The sequence below is a fragment of the Pantherophis guttatus genome, chromosome 1, assembly GCF_059756535.1.
Source record: "Pantherophis guttatus breed Tessera chromosome 1, ASM5975653v1, whole genome shotgun sequence".
NCBI classification, from domain to species: Eukaryota; Metazoa; Chordata; class Lepidosauria; order Squamata; family Colubridae; genus Pantherophis; species Pantherophis guttatus.
Genome location: NC_142063.1, coordinates 296,602,462 through 296,617,696, shown reverse-complemented (window position 1 = coordinate 296,617,696; position 15,235 = coordinate 296,602,462). Strand labels below are relative to the sequence as shown.

General features: G+C 37.7%; 1 long non-coding RNA gene across 2 annotated transcripts in view; it reads left to right on the top strand.

Annotated features, from left to right (window-relative positions):
- LOC117671720 (uncharacterized) overlaps positions 1-12,338 on the top strand; it is a 60,422-nt gene extending 48,084 nt beyond the window's left edge. Inside the window, exons 1-3 of one of the 2 annotated variants that reach the window (XR_015731522.1) lie at positions 7,091-7,159; positions 8,712-8,874; positions 9,905-12,338. This is a non-coding gene — a long non-coding RNA (uncharacterized LOC117671720). Of the gene's footprint in view, positions 1-7,090; positions 7,160-8,711; positions 8,875-9,904 lie in introns of those variants that run through there. The other variant, XR_015731521.1, reaches the window with a different exon arrangement.
- Positions 12,339-15,235: the final 2,897 nt, after the last annotated feature.

Here is a 15,235-nt window from a genome sequence, read left to right as displayed (position 1 = left end):
AAACTTTTATTGTGATTCTTTTCCAAGCTTTTGAAATTCCTAATTCTAATTTTGTTTCCAAGGTAGGAATTAACTGTTTCTCAACTTTGTACATGCTGCTATAAGCAATGTTTGCCACAGCATTTATCTCTTCAAATCATTTGCACTCTAAATAATATAACAAAAGAAGAATTCAGGGAGACTGCTTGCCTTATGGTCATTTTTCAGGAGTGAGGGCTCATCTGCCAGGGTTTCAGAAGTAAGTGACAAATCTTCACTATTCTCCTAGATAATTGAGCTTGATATCACAGCTGGTTAAACTTGTGAGAATAAGCAAAATAAGCAAGCAATACCTCGTTCCTTTTTACTCTTATTTCTATGGTGTTCCAGAACCATACTAGCAGTTTGAAATCCTTTTCCCAAGATAGTGTTCATTAGTTTTACAGTAAAATATATTTCACATCACTGAAAAGGTCTGGTTATAAGTTTAACACTTGGTTAAAAGTTCAACATAGGCTTTAAAAGTTGAGCTTACAGTACTACTACTTGTACTTGTACTACAACTAAATTTGCAACTCAGTTCAATGGATCTTAGTCCCAGGTAACCTTGTGTAGAATTTTAATGGTATCTCTCCTGCGTGAGCTGCACTGGCTCCCAGTGGTCTTCCGGGTGCGGTTCAAGGTGTTGGTTATCACCTTTAAAGCGCTCCATGGCATAGGACCTAGTTATCTTCGAGACTGCCTGCTGCTACCGACAGCCTCCCATAGACCTGTGCGCTCCCATAGAGAGGGCCTCCTCGGGTGCCATCAGCCAAACAATGTAGGCTGGTGACCCCCAGGGGGAGGGCCTTTTCTGTGGGGGCACCTACCCTCTGGAATCGGCTGCCCCCAGAGATAAGGAGAATCCAAGACCTCGGTGCCTTCCGCCGTGCCCTTAAAACTTTCTTTTTCCAGCAAGCTGGGCTGGCCTAACACTTTTTAAATGTTTTAATTGGTTTATTCTGTTTTTAATTATGGGGCCAAATTTATATATATCTTTTAATGGTATTTTAATATTTGTAGTCTATGTTTTTACGTGGCTGTACACCGCCCTGAGTCCTTAGAGAGAAGGGCGGTAAATAAATAAATAAATAACAAACTGGACTATGAGATTTGATTAACAATTTGTATTTTTGTTATGGTGAAGCTTTAATATGAATTGTATTTTAAATATAAATACTAAGAATAAGAATGCAAAATATATCTATATCGAGAGTTGGTATGTTACATCAGTCAAGATTCCTTCCAACCCCCACATGATGTCTATATAATCCCAAAATATAGAATTCTTTCTTCTTTCGAATAGAATTCTTTATTGGCCAAGTGTGATTGGACACACAAGTACATAAGTTTGTATGTACACTGAGTAAGTAAGCTCTCAGTGTACATACAAACAACAAAGTGATAAGTCATAGATCATAAATCATAAAATACAACCATAATCATATGATCTAAACAACAAGTTATAAATCATAAAATACCAATAGGAGAAAACAGTAGGAAAGTGAGAAGGTGAGATCATGACAAGAATGTGAGAAAGTTGAGAAGATGACAAGGACAATAGCAATACAGCAATACTACATATATGGGTAGACTTCTTTAGGCATAAGACAGTGCTGTGAGAGTTAGGTGTTTAACAGAGTGATGGTATGGGAAAAGAAACTATCTTTGGGTCTAGTTGTTTTGGCATGCAATACTCTATAGCAGAGTCCTGAGGGGAGAAGTTGAAATAGTTTATGTCCAGAATATGAGGGATCTGTAGATATTTTCTCAGCTCTCTTTCTGATTCATGCAGTATACAGGTCCTCAGTGGAAGGCAGGCTGCAATTGTTTTTTCTGCATATGTTTGACTCTCATCCACATCTTGACCAATTTTGGTATTGTCACACAAAATCTTACACAGTTTTAGGTGCAAGGTTTTAAACGATGAGATCATTGAGACTCCACAAGATTTGGCAATGTCACAAAGCTCTGGCCCTATATATTTAAATGTTTATTTTATTTTTCAGGCGCTCTGCTATCCAATGAGGTCAAACATTATTATGTTATACGTGTGTCTGAAAAGGATGTTCACATCTCTTATACAAAGATGTATAGTATGGTCTCTTAGCAAGGAATCATGCCTGGCTTTCCCTTCAGGGCATACAAAGATGTCCATAATCAGTTCATCTGTATTTGAAAATTGATCTCTGAACTACTAAATAGAACAGGGTTGTCAAACTCGCAATGATACGTTGTCATCATGTGATGTATCGCAACTTTTTTTCCTTTCACTAAAATGGGGTGGGCGTGGCAAGGGCATGATACATCTGGCCTGCGGGCAGCGAGATTGACACCCCTGGAATAGAACAACACCAAGCAACAGGAAAACTATAGTACAAATAATTTTGTTCCAATTCCTTTTACACAGTGTTTAAGCACATAATGCCAGGTTATAATAAACACCTCCTCCCCCAAATTATATAGATGCTTACAATATTGAGAGAGATCATATTAGTAAACTTTGCATTATGATTGCCAAATTCCTCTACAATTTGACTGATCAAAAATGGTGGGGGAAAAAACTCAGAAATAAATCTAGAAACAGCTCTTAAGTGTCTAATAAAGTGACAGCAATCTATGAAAGCTGCCAAGTTAGCCAATATCTTAGTTTTTAAGGTGTTACAAGATTGCTCTTTTCTTGATAAAACTATTTTGGAAATATATTCTGTTTAGCCTTCTTTCTTCTGTGATGAGAAACTATGAAATACACTGTTTTCTGACGGAAAATATTGCATGTGCTGATTTGTGGGGAGAGATGTTTGTTTTTAATTTTTTTTTAAAGTGGGATTCACTGGTAATTCATTACTGCTAATTTAGCTTTGTCACATTCATCACATGTTCAATGATTAGAAATATTATTTTCTCCTTTTAGAAAATCTTTACAACAGTAGGTGGGAAAACCCCTCTGGAATAAAGAAAGTATTCCCCTTTGTGCAGAAGGACATGATGTGGAATTAACACTAATTTATAGGGATTTTGTAAGCAATCTTCGTGGAAGCACTTTCAAAAGAACCCAGAGGTTATTCACTGTTGTAGTTCACAAACTTTGCATCACTGTGAAAGAATGCTGGAACTGGCTGCTTCTGTTTAAGCAGTGCATGCCAATCGTGCCAGAAGAGATAACCTTCTGTTCGGAAGAATCAGGACATTTTGCTTAATACCTGATTTGGAAAATCCCAGGCTTTCCAGCTACTTACTCAGTGCTGGCCTCAACAAGAATTTGGTAGGCATATGTCAAGCACAATATTGTCCTTTTGCTGGCTTGAATGGAGCAGACAAGCGGTTACTTTTCACAGATACTGGTGAATAGGAGCAAACAGCATCGAGTTAAACATGCAATTGTCAAGCACCTTCATGTAATGTAATTCTCAGAATGCAATGCAGTGCAATGTCCCAGTGTAGCAAGGGAGAAAACCTGTAGTCACCAAACTTTGTTTTTGACACACTGCTCTCTGCACAATTTTGACACAGTTCTCTGCACAATTACCTGAGATAAAGTCTTTCGAGGCCAGGGAACTATTTCCTGGATTTTTTTGTCCAGAGAGATATTAATTTCTGCTTTAGATTCTCAGAAAGAATGCTAAAGAGCAGATGACTGCAAGGAATATAAATCCTTCCATCCTCCACCAGAGCTGAAGAAGCTTTTTGGATGAGAAGCAAAACATCCTCAAAGGAAAAAAAAATAAAAAACAAAGTCCACTTATCTTTTGAAAAAACACTTTTGGGACAACCATGACCTGGTGGACTGAAACTCTCCACAGACATTTGCTTTATGCAACAAGGGCAAGAAAAGAGTAAGCAAGAAAGAGCAGCCATAGAAGGTCATTTACATAGTGTCCCATTTTTGTTTCCCATGGTGGTCTGAGCTTACAGAGGGTAATTGGGATCAGAAACACTGTTGCTATGCAGTGCTGGCAGTCCCATTTACTATTGTTAGGTGAATCTGATGCTGAAGCATCAGATTGGTCACAGGATTAATATTTGCAACCTCTGGCCAGCTTCCTCGTTGACTCTGCTTGTCGGAAGCCAGCAGCGAAGTCATAAACGGTGATTGCATGACCATTTGGCACACTGTGACATTGCAGTCACTAGCCAATTGCTGTGCACTCAAATCATATCTTGTGACTGAGGGGACCCTGAAATGGCTGCAACTACAAGGACCATTGTAAGTACCCCTCATTTAAAGTCATCATAATTTTGAATGTTTGCCGAACAAGTCATTTAACAAGGGCTATCTGTGCAAGTACCAGCCAGAGTCCAAATAGCTGGATTGTGTATCTGCATATCTGCCCAGTCTATGGGCTAGATCCTCCCAAATCAAAATGGGAGATTCCAGAGGAAGTCATAAAAAATATGAGGAGCAGAAAACAGTAGTAGTGATAGATGAAGTGATGCCAAGTGAAGCAGCATCAGAAAAAAGGAGAGTGATAAGCTGATGAAATACCAGGACCTGAAGGATGAACTAAAGAGGATGTGGAAAGTAAAAGCCAAAGTGGTAGTCCCAACGGTTAATAGGAGCACATGGGGTTGGGACTCCCAAGCTGTGAGAATGACTCCAACAGATTCCAGCAACAACTTCAGAACTCTTTACCCAGAAGAGTACAGTGCTAAGAACAGCTAAGATTCTGTGTAGAACCCTCAGATTCTCAGGCCTCTGGCAGAGGACCCAAGACCAAGGAAGACACATACCACCATATGGGCGAGAAGGGAATTATTATTATTATTATTATTATTATTATTATTATTATTATTATTATCATCATCATCATCATCATCATCATCATCATCATCATCATCATCATCAAATGATCTATGCCAACTTTCTCCACGCTTGTGTTCTCCAGCTGTGATGGACTATAGCTCCACCAATCTTGGAAAAAAATATCTGAATCCTAGCAAAAAAAAAAAGGTTTTGATTGTTAACTGCTCAAGTATGGAGTTTTAATAATAAAAGATACTTTTTTCCTATTGTGGGTTCATCTAAAGCTGCTACCTCAGTTTGTACCAATCTCTTTCACTCCATGCTTTCTAGAACAAACTCTTTATGTTTGCTTTGCTACTCTATGTTATATATATGCCACATCCCCTTTCTAAGTCATCAAGAATGCAAAAGCTTCCATGCTGACAGCACATTTAATTATTATTAAGCATTTTCATATCAATTCTTGTATATCTCATTTGTACGGTTCTTATCTTAATTTGATCTGAGTTCCCACAGTCTAAGTTGACTTCTCTGAAAGATGTATTTTTCAGAACCGAAAGATTACTGTACCTAATTTAATCACACAACCTATTCCACAAATTGTCATTGTTTCTTAGGAAATAATGCTGCATATTCATAACTCATTGAAAATTCAGTTCTGTGATGCTAGAAATTAATTAGCATTATGCTCAGTAAATTCATTATTCAAGAGAAAAACAAGGCTAAAGCAGGAACTTCCTGTCCTAACCTCCCTTGTTATGTTTTTCCAACCAAAAAGGGAGGGGGGGAATGTAAAAGCCCTGACATATTGTCTGCCTGTCATTCTGTCTGTTTGTTTCTCTAGTAACACAATGATGCTATGAAGCCAAAACAAAAAAAACCAGCAAAATAGGATTTGGGTGGAAAGAGGAGGAAGCCAGGAAAAGAAAAAATAAATTTAAAAATGGGTTGGATCTGGCTGCCATCTCTAAAGAAAATATTCTGGGAAGCAAAATATATTCCAATGCTTGTCTATAGCAGAAGCTTTCTTCCTACATGGACATTATAACCCTGATTTTGTCAAACAAAACAATGTTAGTGATTTTTATTAATTTTATCAATTTATCAAACCCGTTTGACAAACAGCATTTATGCCTCCATCTCTGTGAAGGAAAATTGTAATGTCAATAATTCTGGCAAACATCAGGTGAGGAATGGGTTTTTTAGGCAAAGATCTAGATTAAATTAACCCAATCATTGATTTGGGTGGAGAAAGTCACTTAAGTATTGTCACAGTGGTTATGTCTGCAGTCTTGGCAGAATTAGCTTGAGATGTATTCCCTGACTCTCGAGGAGCTGCTTTCAGTTGCTCCTGTGAGGTATTTCCAGTTCCTGTCTTATGTAGATACAGTATATACCTGTAATGATGGTTTGTTGTGGGTCCTTCTACGATTAAAACTACTTGAAATAAGTATCTTGTTGTGTTCTACTGGGAGGATTGCAAAGCCTACAAATAGAATGCACACAAATCAGTCTCTAATGCAGAAAGGAAAGTATGGAGAGAAGTCTACAGGTTCAGTGGATGAGTGGGAAGTACTGGATGAGGTCCATTGTTACGGATAGCCAAGTACAATTTAAAAGTGTATGGCTATATTTATTTTGTTTGCAAATTTATATGCCTCCCATCACTGTCCCTGAAGAGTGTTAATATTCTTTCTTAAATGGATATGCTGTTCTTCAAAATCAATGATAGTACATTTTACAAGCAAAGCTCAAATACAAAATGCAACTCCCAATTTGTTTAGAAAATGTTAAACCCCTGAGTTAAAACAAATACCTGCGCAACTCAAACTTCTCAAGTGCTGGTTTTTCAAACAAATTTGTGAATGGGAAAAATTCAAGCAGGGCCAAAGGGAATGGTTACAGCCAGCTAGGAATGGGAAGGAGATATTTATGAATAATAAAGAGCTGTATCAGGGAGAAAGACAAAAGGAATTGAGGGTTCACTGCTCATTTAGACTAAAAAGCTATTCACCAAATACACAAAGAAGACAGAATCCCTCATTGCCTACTTTGTCCCAAGACAAACTATGACTAGATATTAACAAGCAAAATAACTGGGTCACTGGGTAAGAGGAATGTAGCAGCCATAGTAAAAACTTGTCTTCACTAAAGCAATTGAAAAAGGACTGCACACAGTCCATCAGAAGCATCACAAAAGATCGGAGAATTCTCCTCATGTGAATGATTTTTCCAAAAGCAAAAAGATGCTGATGATCCTATTTGCCCTCTCTCTCTCTCTCTCTCTGTCTGTCTGTCTGTCTGTCTGTCTGTCTGTCTGTCTGTCAGGGAACTCTGGGAGCTGTAGTGCACAGACATCTGAAGGTCACCACATTATGGAAGGCTGAGTTAATCATTGTAAGAAAATTATGTCTGTCCCTTCCTTCCTTCCTTCCTTCCTTCCTTCTGCTTTTTCTCTTGACTGTGCAAAGTACTGAGCACTGTGAGTTTTCCCTCATTTTAGCTTCCAAAGGTCAATTTTTTTGACCTTTGGCAAAGTTACCTAGTTGCCTGGCCCAAAGTTGCTTCCATTGTTGATAGATGATTTGAATGTGGATCTCCTGGATTTAAGAAACGCAACCACTACATTACATTGGGAAAAGAAAAAGAAAACCATTAATCTCACTAAGCCCTGCCTTCTCCCCCAGAATCAGCCCATCATGTTTGGGGGTGAGAAATAGAAATCCAAGAACAGACAAGATCTAGGATGTGGCAAACAGAGCCTTGGTAGTACAGTGGTTTAAAGCACTCTGTTATTAACACAGCTGCCTGCAATTACTGCAGGTTCGAATCTTACCAGGCTCAAGCTTGACTCAACCTTCCATCCTTTCTAAGGTAGGTTAAATGAGGACCCAGTTTGTGGGGGCAATAAGCTGACTTTGTATAAATATACAAAAGTATGAAGGCTATTGCTTAACGCATTGTAAGCTGCCCTGAGTCTCCGGAGAAGGGCGGCATATAAATCAAATTAAAAAAAAAAACCAGAGGCATAAGGACTATGGAGTGTATTGAGGAAGTAAGCACCAATTCTGCTGTACCTAGATCAACTTCAGAATAGAGGTTTCTTATCCATTTCTCCCTCCTCTCCTTTCAATCTTGAAAATTGCTTGCATGAATGGAAAGCATAATCTCCCCCCACCCCTCCCGGTCAAAAAAAAAAAATTAAGAGGAAAAATGTTGAGGAAAAAAAGCCAGAATCACAAGCAGAAATAGTAAATGACTGAATGAGTGAGTGAGTGAGTGAGGAGAGTGATGGGTTAAATGCTTGTGTGGCTCTCCCTCAATTATTATATTTTGGCAGAAAAGCTCCAATAGAATATATTCCATTCAGTACACACCAATATAAAGAATCAACAAAAGAAGCATAAAATGGGAGTACTTCCAGACTTTCCAAATGCAATTCCTATTTTTCATGAAGGGTGTTGCAGAGAACAGATGGATGAATGCATCAATTCCAAGTTCTCCGATTCTTCACAAATTGATTAATTAATGAGAGTTTTAAGAGAATTCTCACATATTTAAATACCTTCTGTGAATCATCTAAATTATACTTTTCATTTTGTACACACTATTTGAAAATCACTTAAATTCATCAGTTAACAAACAAAAATTGTTGCAATTTATCAAGTAACTATTTGAAAATCACTTAAATTCATCAGTTAACAAACAAAAATTCTTTTAAAAAATCTTGGCATCTTCCTTTTCTCCCTTCCCCTTGTTTTCCCTCTTAATCTTGTTTTCATATTTTCATGCATTCTTTCTGGGCTGAACTTGAACTAAGAAGCTCTTTTAATTTGACTGGTGTAAACAGATTGCTGCAAGGACCAAAAATATTTTTTCCCTTTCCTGGTGGGTGGCATTGCTGATTGGGTGAAATGATACATTTTTCTTATTCTGCTTTTTCTGATAGAGGTTTGAATGGATTCATATAGAATTGTAGAAACAGAACTGGTAAACACCTGAAAGAAAGAAAGCCTAGTCTTCGGTGCTGGCACAATTGTGGTTCTAACTGGAATGCTTGGATCCTTTCTCCACAGTTATGAGACAAGCTCTTCAGAAGTATAAAGATTATAGTAAGTGGATTCCACACAACTTCATTCCATATATTTTACTTCTGAATTTGGCTGTTTTATTTCTGAATTGGAACTTCCTCATGAGGAAACTTCATATCCATGTTTATAAACATGCTATTTCAGATAGCATTTTAAATGATCCTATAGCATGTCACCATCACATTCATAGCTATCAGTACAACAAAACTACTTGGATTTGTTGCTGTTTGAGTATCTGGGAAAGGAAAGAATAGGACAGAAGAAAACAGAATAAGGAAATTGTGCCTTCTTCAACTGAATTTATTTTATTTGAATGAATGAAGACTGAACAGAAGACAGCAATTAAATTCAATATTTGCTGCTCATGTCAATCCTTCTTAGATTCATGCTGAAGGCACTTCAGAAAAGCTTAGAAATAATCACCGTAAGCCATTTCATCATTTGGGGGAAGACTCTTAACTAACAATAGAGTTTGTTGTGTTAGTGCTATAAAGGCATCTCTAAAGCCAAATTTTTCCTTATTTATGGTTTGTTACTTTTAAATTGGGGAGCCTCTGATAAAGTTTTATATAGAAATTATTGAGTCTATTATTTGTACATCCATAACCATCTAGTTTGCTACAGCAACCAAATAAATATAGACTCCAATGGATAGTTAAAACTTCATAAAAATAATTGCAACCAGCCTGCCTTCCATAGAAGACCTGTACATTGCGCATGTCAGAAGGGTTGAGAAGATAACTGCAGACCCCCCGCATCGCAGACATAAACTGTTTCACTCCTCCCCTCAGGATGGCACTATAGGGCATTGTATGGCAAGACACAGGGACAACTTCTTCCCTCAAGCCATCACTCTGCTGAACACCTAATTCTTACAGCTGACAAAATACAGTCATACTAATCTTTTTTTGTTGTTTGTTTAATGTGTATACATATTAACCCATAGTGTGTGGCTGCAGTATTGTTATTTATACTTTTTATTATCTTTACCTCCCCCTTTTATTGGCTGTACACTTTAGTACTATTATTGTTATATTTTGTTATTTTGCAGGTACGCTAAGTGCTTCTGTAGCTAAGGCAAATTGCTTGTGTGTTTAACCACACTTGGTCAAATGAATATATAAAATAACAACAAAAACAACAACAACAATAATAATATTACAGCTTTTTTACTTGAAAAACATTGAAAGAAAATGTGATAACAACTTGACATGGTATGGCTTAAGATGGGAACCATCAAGAAAGAAACGGAAGCTTTAATACTCGCTGCTCAAGAACAAGCACTACAAATTAATGCCATGAAAGCGAAGATACAAAAAACTACCGACAATCCAAACGGCCGACTTTGCAATGCCAAAGTTGAAACTGTTTCACATTGAATATGTGAGTGCAGCAAAATCGCACAAAGTGATTATAAAGCTAGACATGACCAAATTGCTAAACTACCATTATTTTCGAAGTATAAACGCACTTTCCGCCCCCTAAAAGAGGGTGGAAATGTGGTGTGTCTTATACACCGAATACAGCCATTTTTGGCCTCCCGAAGCCCCGCCCCGTGCATCCCATTTTTGCAAAAAAAATTGGCCCGTTTTTCACAAAAACAGGGCATGCAGAGGCTTCAGGAGGCCTGCAGAGTGCTCTTGGGGGCCAGGGAAGGCAAAAACTTTTTTTTCTTGCTTACCTCTTCAAAATCTTTGTGTGTCTTATACACTGGTGCATCTTATAGTCCGAAAAATACAGTAATCCACTGGTCATTATGTAAAAAATACAACTTACCTGTATCCGAAAAGTCATGGGAACACAAAGTGGAAAAACTTGTCGAAAATGAGAAGGTGAAGATATTGTAGGACTTTTGAATACAGACAGATTGTCATTTAGAACACAACACAGCAGATATCGCAGTTGTAGAAAACCGAAGCGTACAATTTATTGATATCACTGTACCAGGAGACGCCAGAGTTGTAGAAAAAGAATTAGAAAAATATAATGAAATATTGCGACCTGGCCATCGAAACTATGTGATCATGAATGAAATATGTGACAGTAATACTCATTGTCATCAGGGCACTTGGCACCATGTCCAAGAATTTTACAAAATACATCAAGAAATTACAGCTTCCTGCAATAACACCAGCAGAACTGCAAAAAACTGCTCTAATCGGAACATCATACATTTTAAGAAGATACTTGGTTGATACCTTGGATGCTGGCAGCAACCCATATCAACCATCAGTGCCAGTCAATAATATTTGTGATACATTTTAAATGTTCAATTGACTGAGTTTCCTGTTTAAAGAATAAAAGTATAATAATAATTCTACAGTGGTGTAATTCAACAACAGATGCATCACTTGGGATTGCAGATTGTAAATAGGCAACGTGCATACAAGTTAAATTTTGGCTTTTGAACTACTACAAACTTAAATCCATCTAATATTTTATGTGCTCTGAAGAAAGAATCAGTAACACTAGACAGCAAGGACCACAGATTTCTAATGATTCTTTCATCAGTCCAGATAAACAAACTTTGAATCCACAAGTATTATCCTTATCCTATTATCAGCAAATGGACTCAGTTAAAACCATAGCCTACAAAATAAAGTTAATCTACATCAGCCTCAGCTCTGATTTAAAATAGCAGCCTCATAGGAGGGTTATAGATTTTCATAGAAATATGCAATGTATCTCATATCTAAGAGAACTTTTTTTTAAATTAGAAACCATGCTCAGAAAAAGTGGGTTGGCTTTCAGGATCATGCTTGGAGATTCATTTTCATTCAGAACCCTGTAAAAAGTAGGTAGAGTATGCCTTCCCTGTAGACAAAATTTTTTTTTTTTTTGCTTCTGGATAAAATTCATGGGAAGAAGAGTATGATTTTGAAAACAAGGTGCCCTTGTCACCTCGTGGTTAGATTATTGTAACGCGCTCTACATGGGGCTACCCTTGAAAAGTGTTCGGAAACTACAGTTGGTCCAGAATGCAGCCGCGCGAGCTATCATGGGTACACCTAGATACACCCACATTACACCAATTCTCCGCGAGCTGCACTGGCTCCCTATTGGTCTCCAGGCACAATTCAAGGTGTTGGTTATTACCTTTAAAACCCTACATGGCTCAGGGCCAGGTTATCTTCGAGACCGCCTTCTACCACATAGCTCCCAGAGACCGGTAAGATCCCACAGAGTTGGTCTCGTCCGGGTCCTGTCAGTTAAACAATGCCGGCTGGCAGGGCCACGGGGGAGGGCCTTCTCTGTGGCTGCCCCAGCTCTCTGGAACCAGTTACCTCCTGAGGTCCAGACCACCCCCACCCTATTGGCCTTCCGAAAAGCGGTGAAGACCTGGCTTTTCCGGCAGGCCTGGGACCGTTGATCTCGCTGTTGCGATCTTGTGAGATCCAGCCATGAATGGTGTGAATGGGTTTTAATATTTTAATTTTTAAATGTTTTTATAGTGGTTTTTTAAATGCACTGTAAGCCGCCCTGAGTCTCCGGAGGAAGGCGGCATATAAATTGAACTAAATAAATAAAATAAATAAATAAACATTGTAGAGGTAAAAGTGTTGAACATGCTGTCAATAAAAAGCAGAACTTTGAGACTTATTTCAGGTCTTCCACCAACTCTGAATCATATCAAAATGTGTCTCCTCTACATCTCAATGGATCAAATTCAGTTTTGCTCAGTTTCTTATATTTTCTTTTTTAATCAAATCCCATTGTTTTCATGTTTTCACATTAATATTTCCACAGGTGAAAGGGATGCAGTATGCTCCCCCCTCCCACATGCTGGGGTAGACCAGGTGTCTTGATAGAAAAACACTTAATCTCTCCTCTGGCTCAAGTTGATGAAGGGAGGAGAACTTGTGGCTCAGAGTTTAATACAACTGCCTAATATGCAGGCAGCCCAAGTTCAAATCCAAGTAAGGGTATGGCTAGCTGATGAGTGCTAAATAGCTTGAAATAGATCTATATTAGTCTCCCTTTATTTCTTTATCAGCAAAATATAAATTTTATATACTGTATATATATCAATATACAAACATTTGTACTATCTTGTGAACTGTAAACTGCATTACAAAATTTAAGAAAAAATATTGATGTTTGCTGTACCAATTTTCTAATAGGCTCAGTTAAGTAGGATTACATTAAGATATAAACCATTTAGCCTTCTGTAGAGAAGTAGATAATCAAAACTTACTGAGATCAAGGATTTTAAATCTGCCTCTCTGTTCATAAAACGGGGCAGATATTTCAAAATTAGTTGCAAACTCACATAGTACACTATATTGCTCATGATTTGCAAAAGGACGTGATAATGAAGTAATCTTATTTGTACTATACATTATTCTGCAATAATAACAACAGCAAAAAGAATAGCGAGGAAAAATATATTCCTTTGCTGCCAATATCTATAACCTCAGTAGCATCATTTGTTTTAGAATCATTCTGGATAAAAGAATTAATTATTAGCCCTTGGTCTGTAATAAAGAATAACTGGATTTCAGGAATAGTGGGGTGCAAGGATCATAAAAGAAGAAAAACCACACAGAGATTTCCTTTTTTCAGAGAAGAAATACAAGCTGGTCATCTCCTCTGGCAATGCAAGAATCAACAGCAGGCCCTTTGTATTAACTTCCAACATTGGATCTCTGAAATATTATTTCTGAATCATCCCTGGAAAACATAAAAACCAAAAGGTTGATAAAATGATGAGTCACTGCTTCCTCAGGAGCTCAGAGAACTTCTGCTGACCTTTTTTTAAGCTAAAGTTGTAGCCTCCTTGGGGAGTCTTTGAAAGGAAAGACCTTTACCGGCCCAGCTAAAATAGGATTGTGCTGTTAAGTATGTGTGTTATTTTAATCTGGTGCATTGTGTTATTGTTATTATTTCAAGCCAATGGTATGTAAAAAGATTTATAGGAATCCTCTAATGAAAGACACCCCCCCCTTTCTCTTGTGAATTGAAAGCCTTCATTCTTCAATGAGGCGAACAGATTGAGCTCTCTGAATCATCCCAAATGCAGTGATTTTGGCTTATTGTTATTTAAACCAAGGTGAAATTTTCTTTTTTCAAGTGCTTCAATTTCTAATTACAGTACATTAAGGCAATGTTTCTCAACCTTGGCAACTTTAAGTTGTTTGCTGGCTGGGGAATTCTGGGAATTGAAGTCCACACATCTTAAAGTTGCTGAAGTTGCGAAACACAGCTCTAAGGTAAAGCACAATCACTCAAATGCAAATGGAAGGTCAGATCTACATAGGATGCATTTAGAGCTACTGCAAAAATTCTCCTTTTTGGTAGGTCAAACAACTGCATTAAGTTTGCTAATAATGAATCTAGCCATTTGACCCTTTATTTACATAAGATTATGATTTCAAATAGGGAGGAAACTAGCCCACTTGTCTCCTTAATTTTACTACCAAAGTTCATAAGAGTGAAATGCTCTAGGAGGGCACAAAGAAAGGAACTGGTGGGATGCATCCAAACCTCTCATTCTAATGAGACTAAAGATACATGTTTTGTCGATTTCAGCTAATTGATTCTGTGTTTTTTAAAAAGTACATAATTCCTCTCCAGAAAGATCTGTATGTTCTTTCTTATTCTCTCTTCCAGTTCAATATCATTTCAAGCCTTCTTTTATTTAATTCATTTATTTAAAAGATTTATATAGCCGTCTTATTTTATTTAGCATAATCCTGGGTGGTTTACAAACACTAATAAAAGCAGTAAAAACTTTAAAACTCTTGGCCACTCCCGAAGGCAACACACCTCTCATATCCATAAACAACTTTCCTGGGCTCCAGCCACACACAACCCCAACATTTGTGGAGAAAACCTGATCTTCAAGGCTTTTTAGGAGGCCAGAAAGGTTGGGGTTTGCCAGTTCTCAGGGGGATGGTTACTCCAAGTCTGTGCAAGGGAAGTCTGTGCTAGGGAAGCACTCATCAGAAATTAAAAACAAAACACAAATAACCTCTCTTTTATTACATTACAGGAATTAGAGGGGAATAAACCAAAAATGGGCTTCCATAGAAATTTCTCCAACCTTTCCAGTAGGTTAGCAAAAGACATCTCTATCACAGCCCAGATGAAAGGCCTCTGTAGATCTTCCAGATTATTAATGCCTGGCACCAAATGTCATTTGTACTGCCTCCTAAACCCTAGTACACAGATGCTTTCTGAACCTTGCTGGATCACTTAGAATAGAGCCGCTGTGTATTGCTGCATTTTAATAACTTTCAAGAACTGTTCACCTATGCTGAGGGATACAACTCTCCCATTTAGTTAGCATAAAAGGTGCTATCTTCAGTAAGTGATTGAGAGATGGCCAATTTTTTTTTAAAAAAAACCCTCATGCATGTAAATAAACTTGCCTATCTTACTC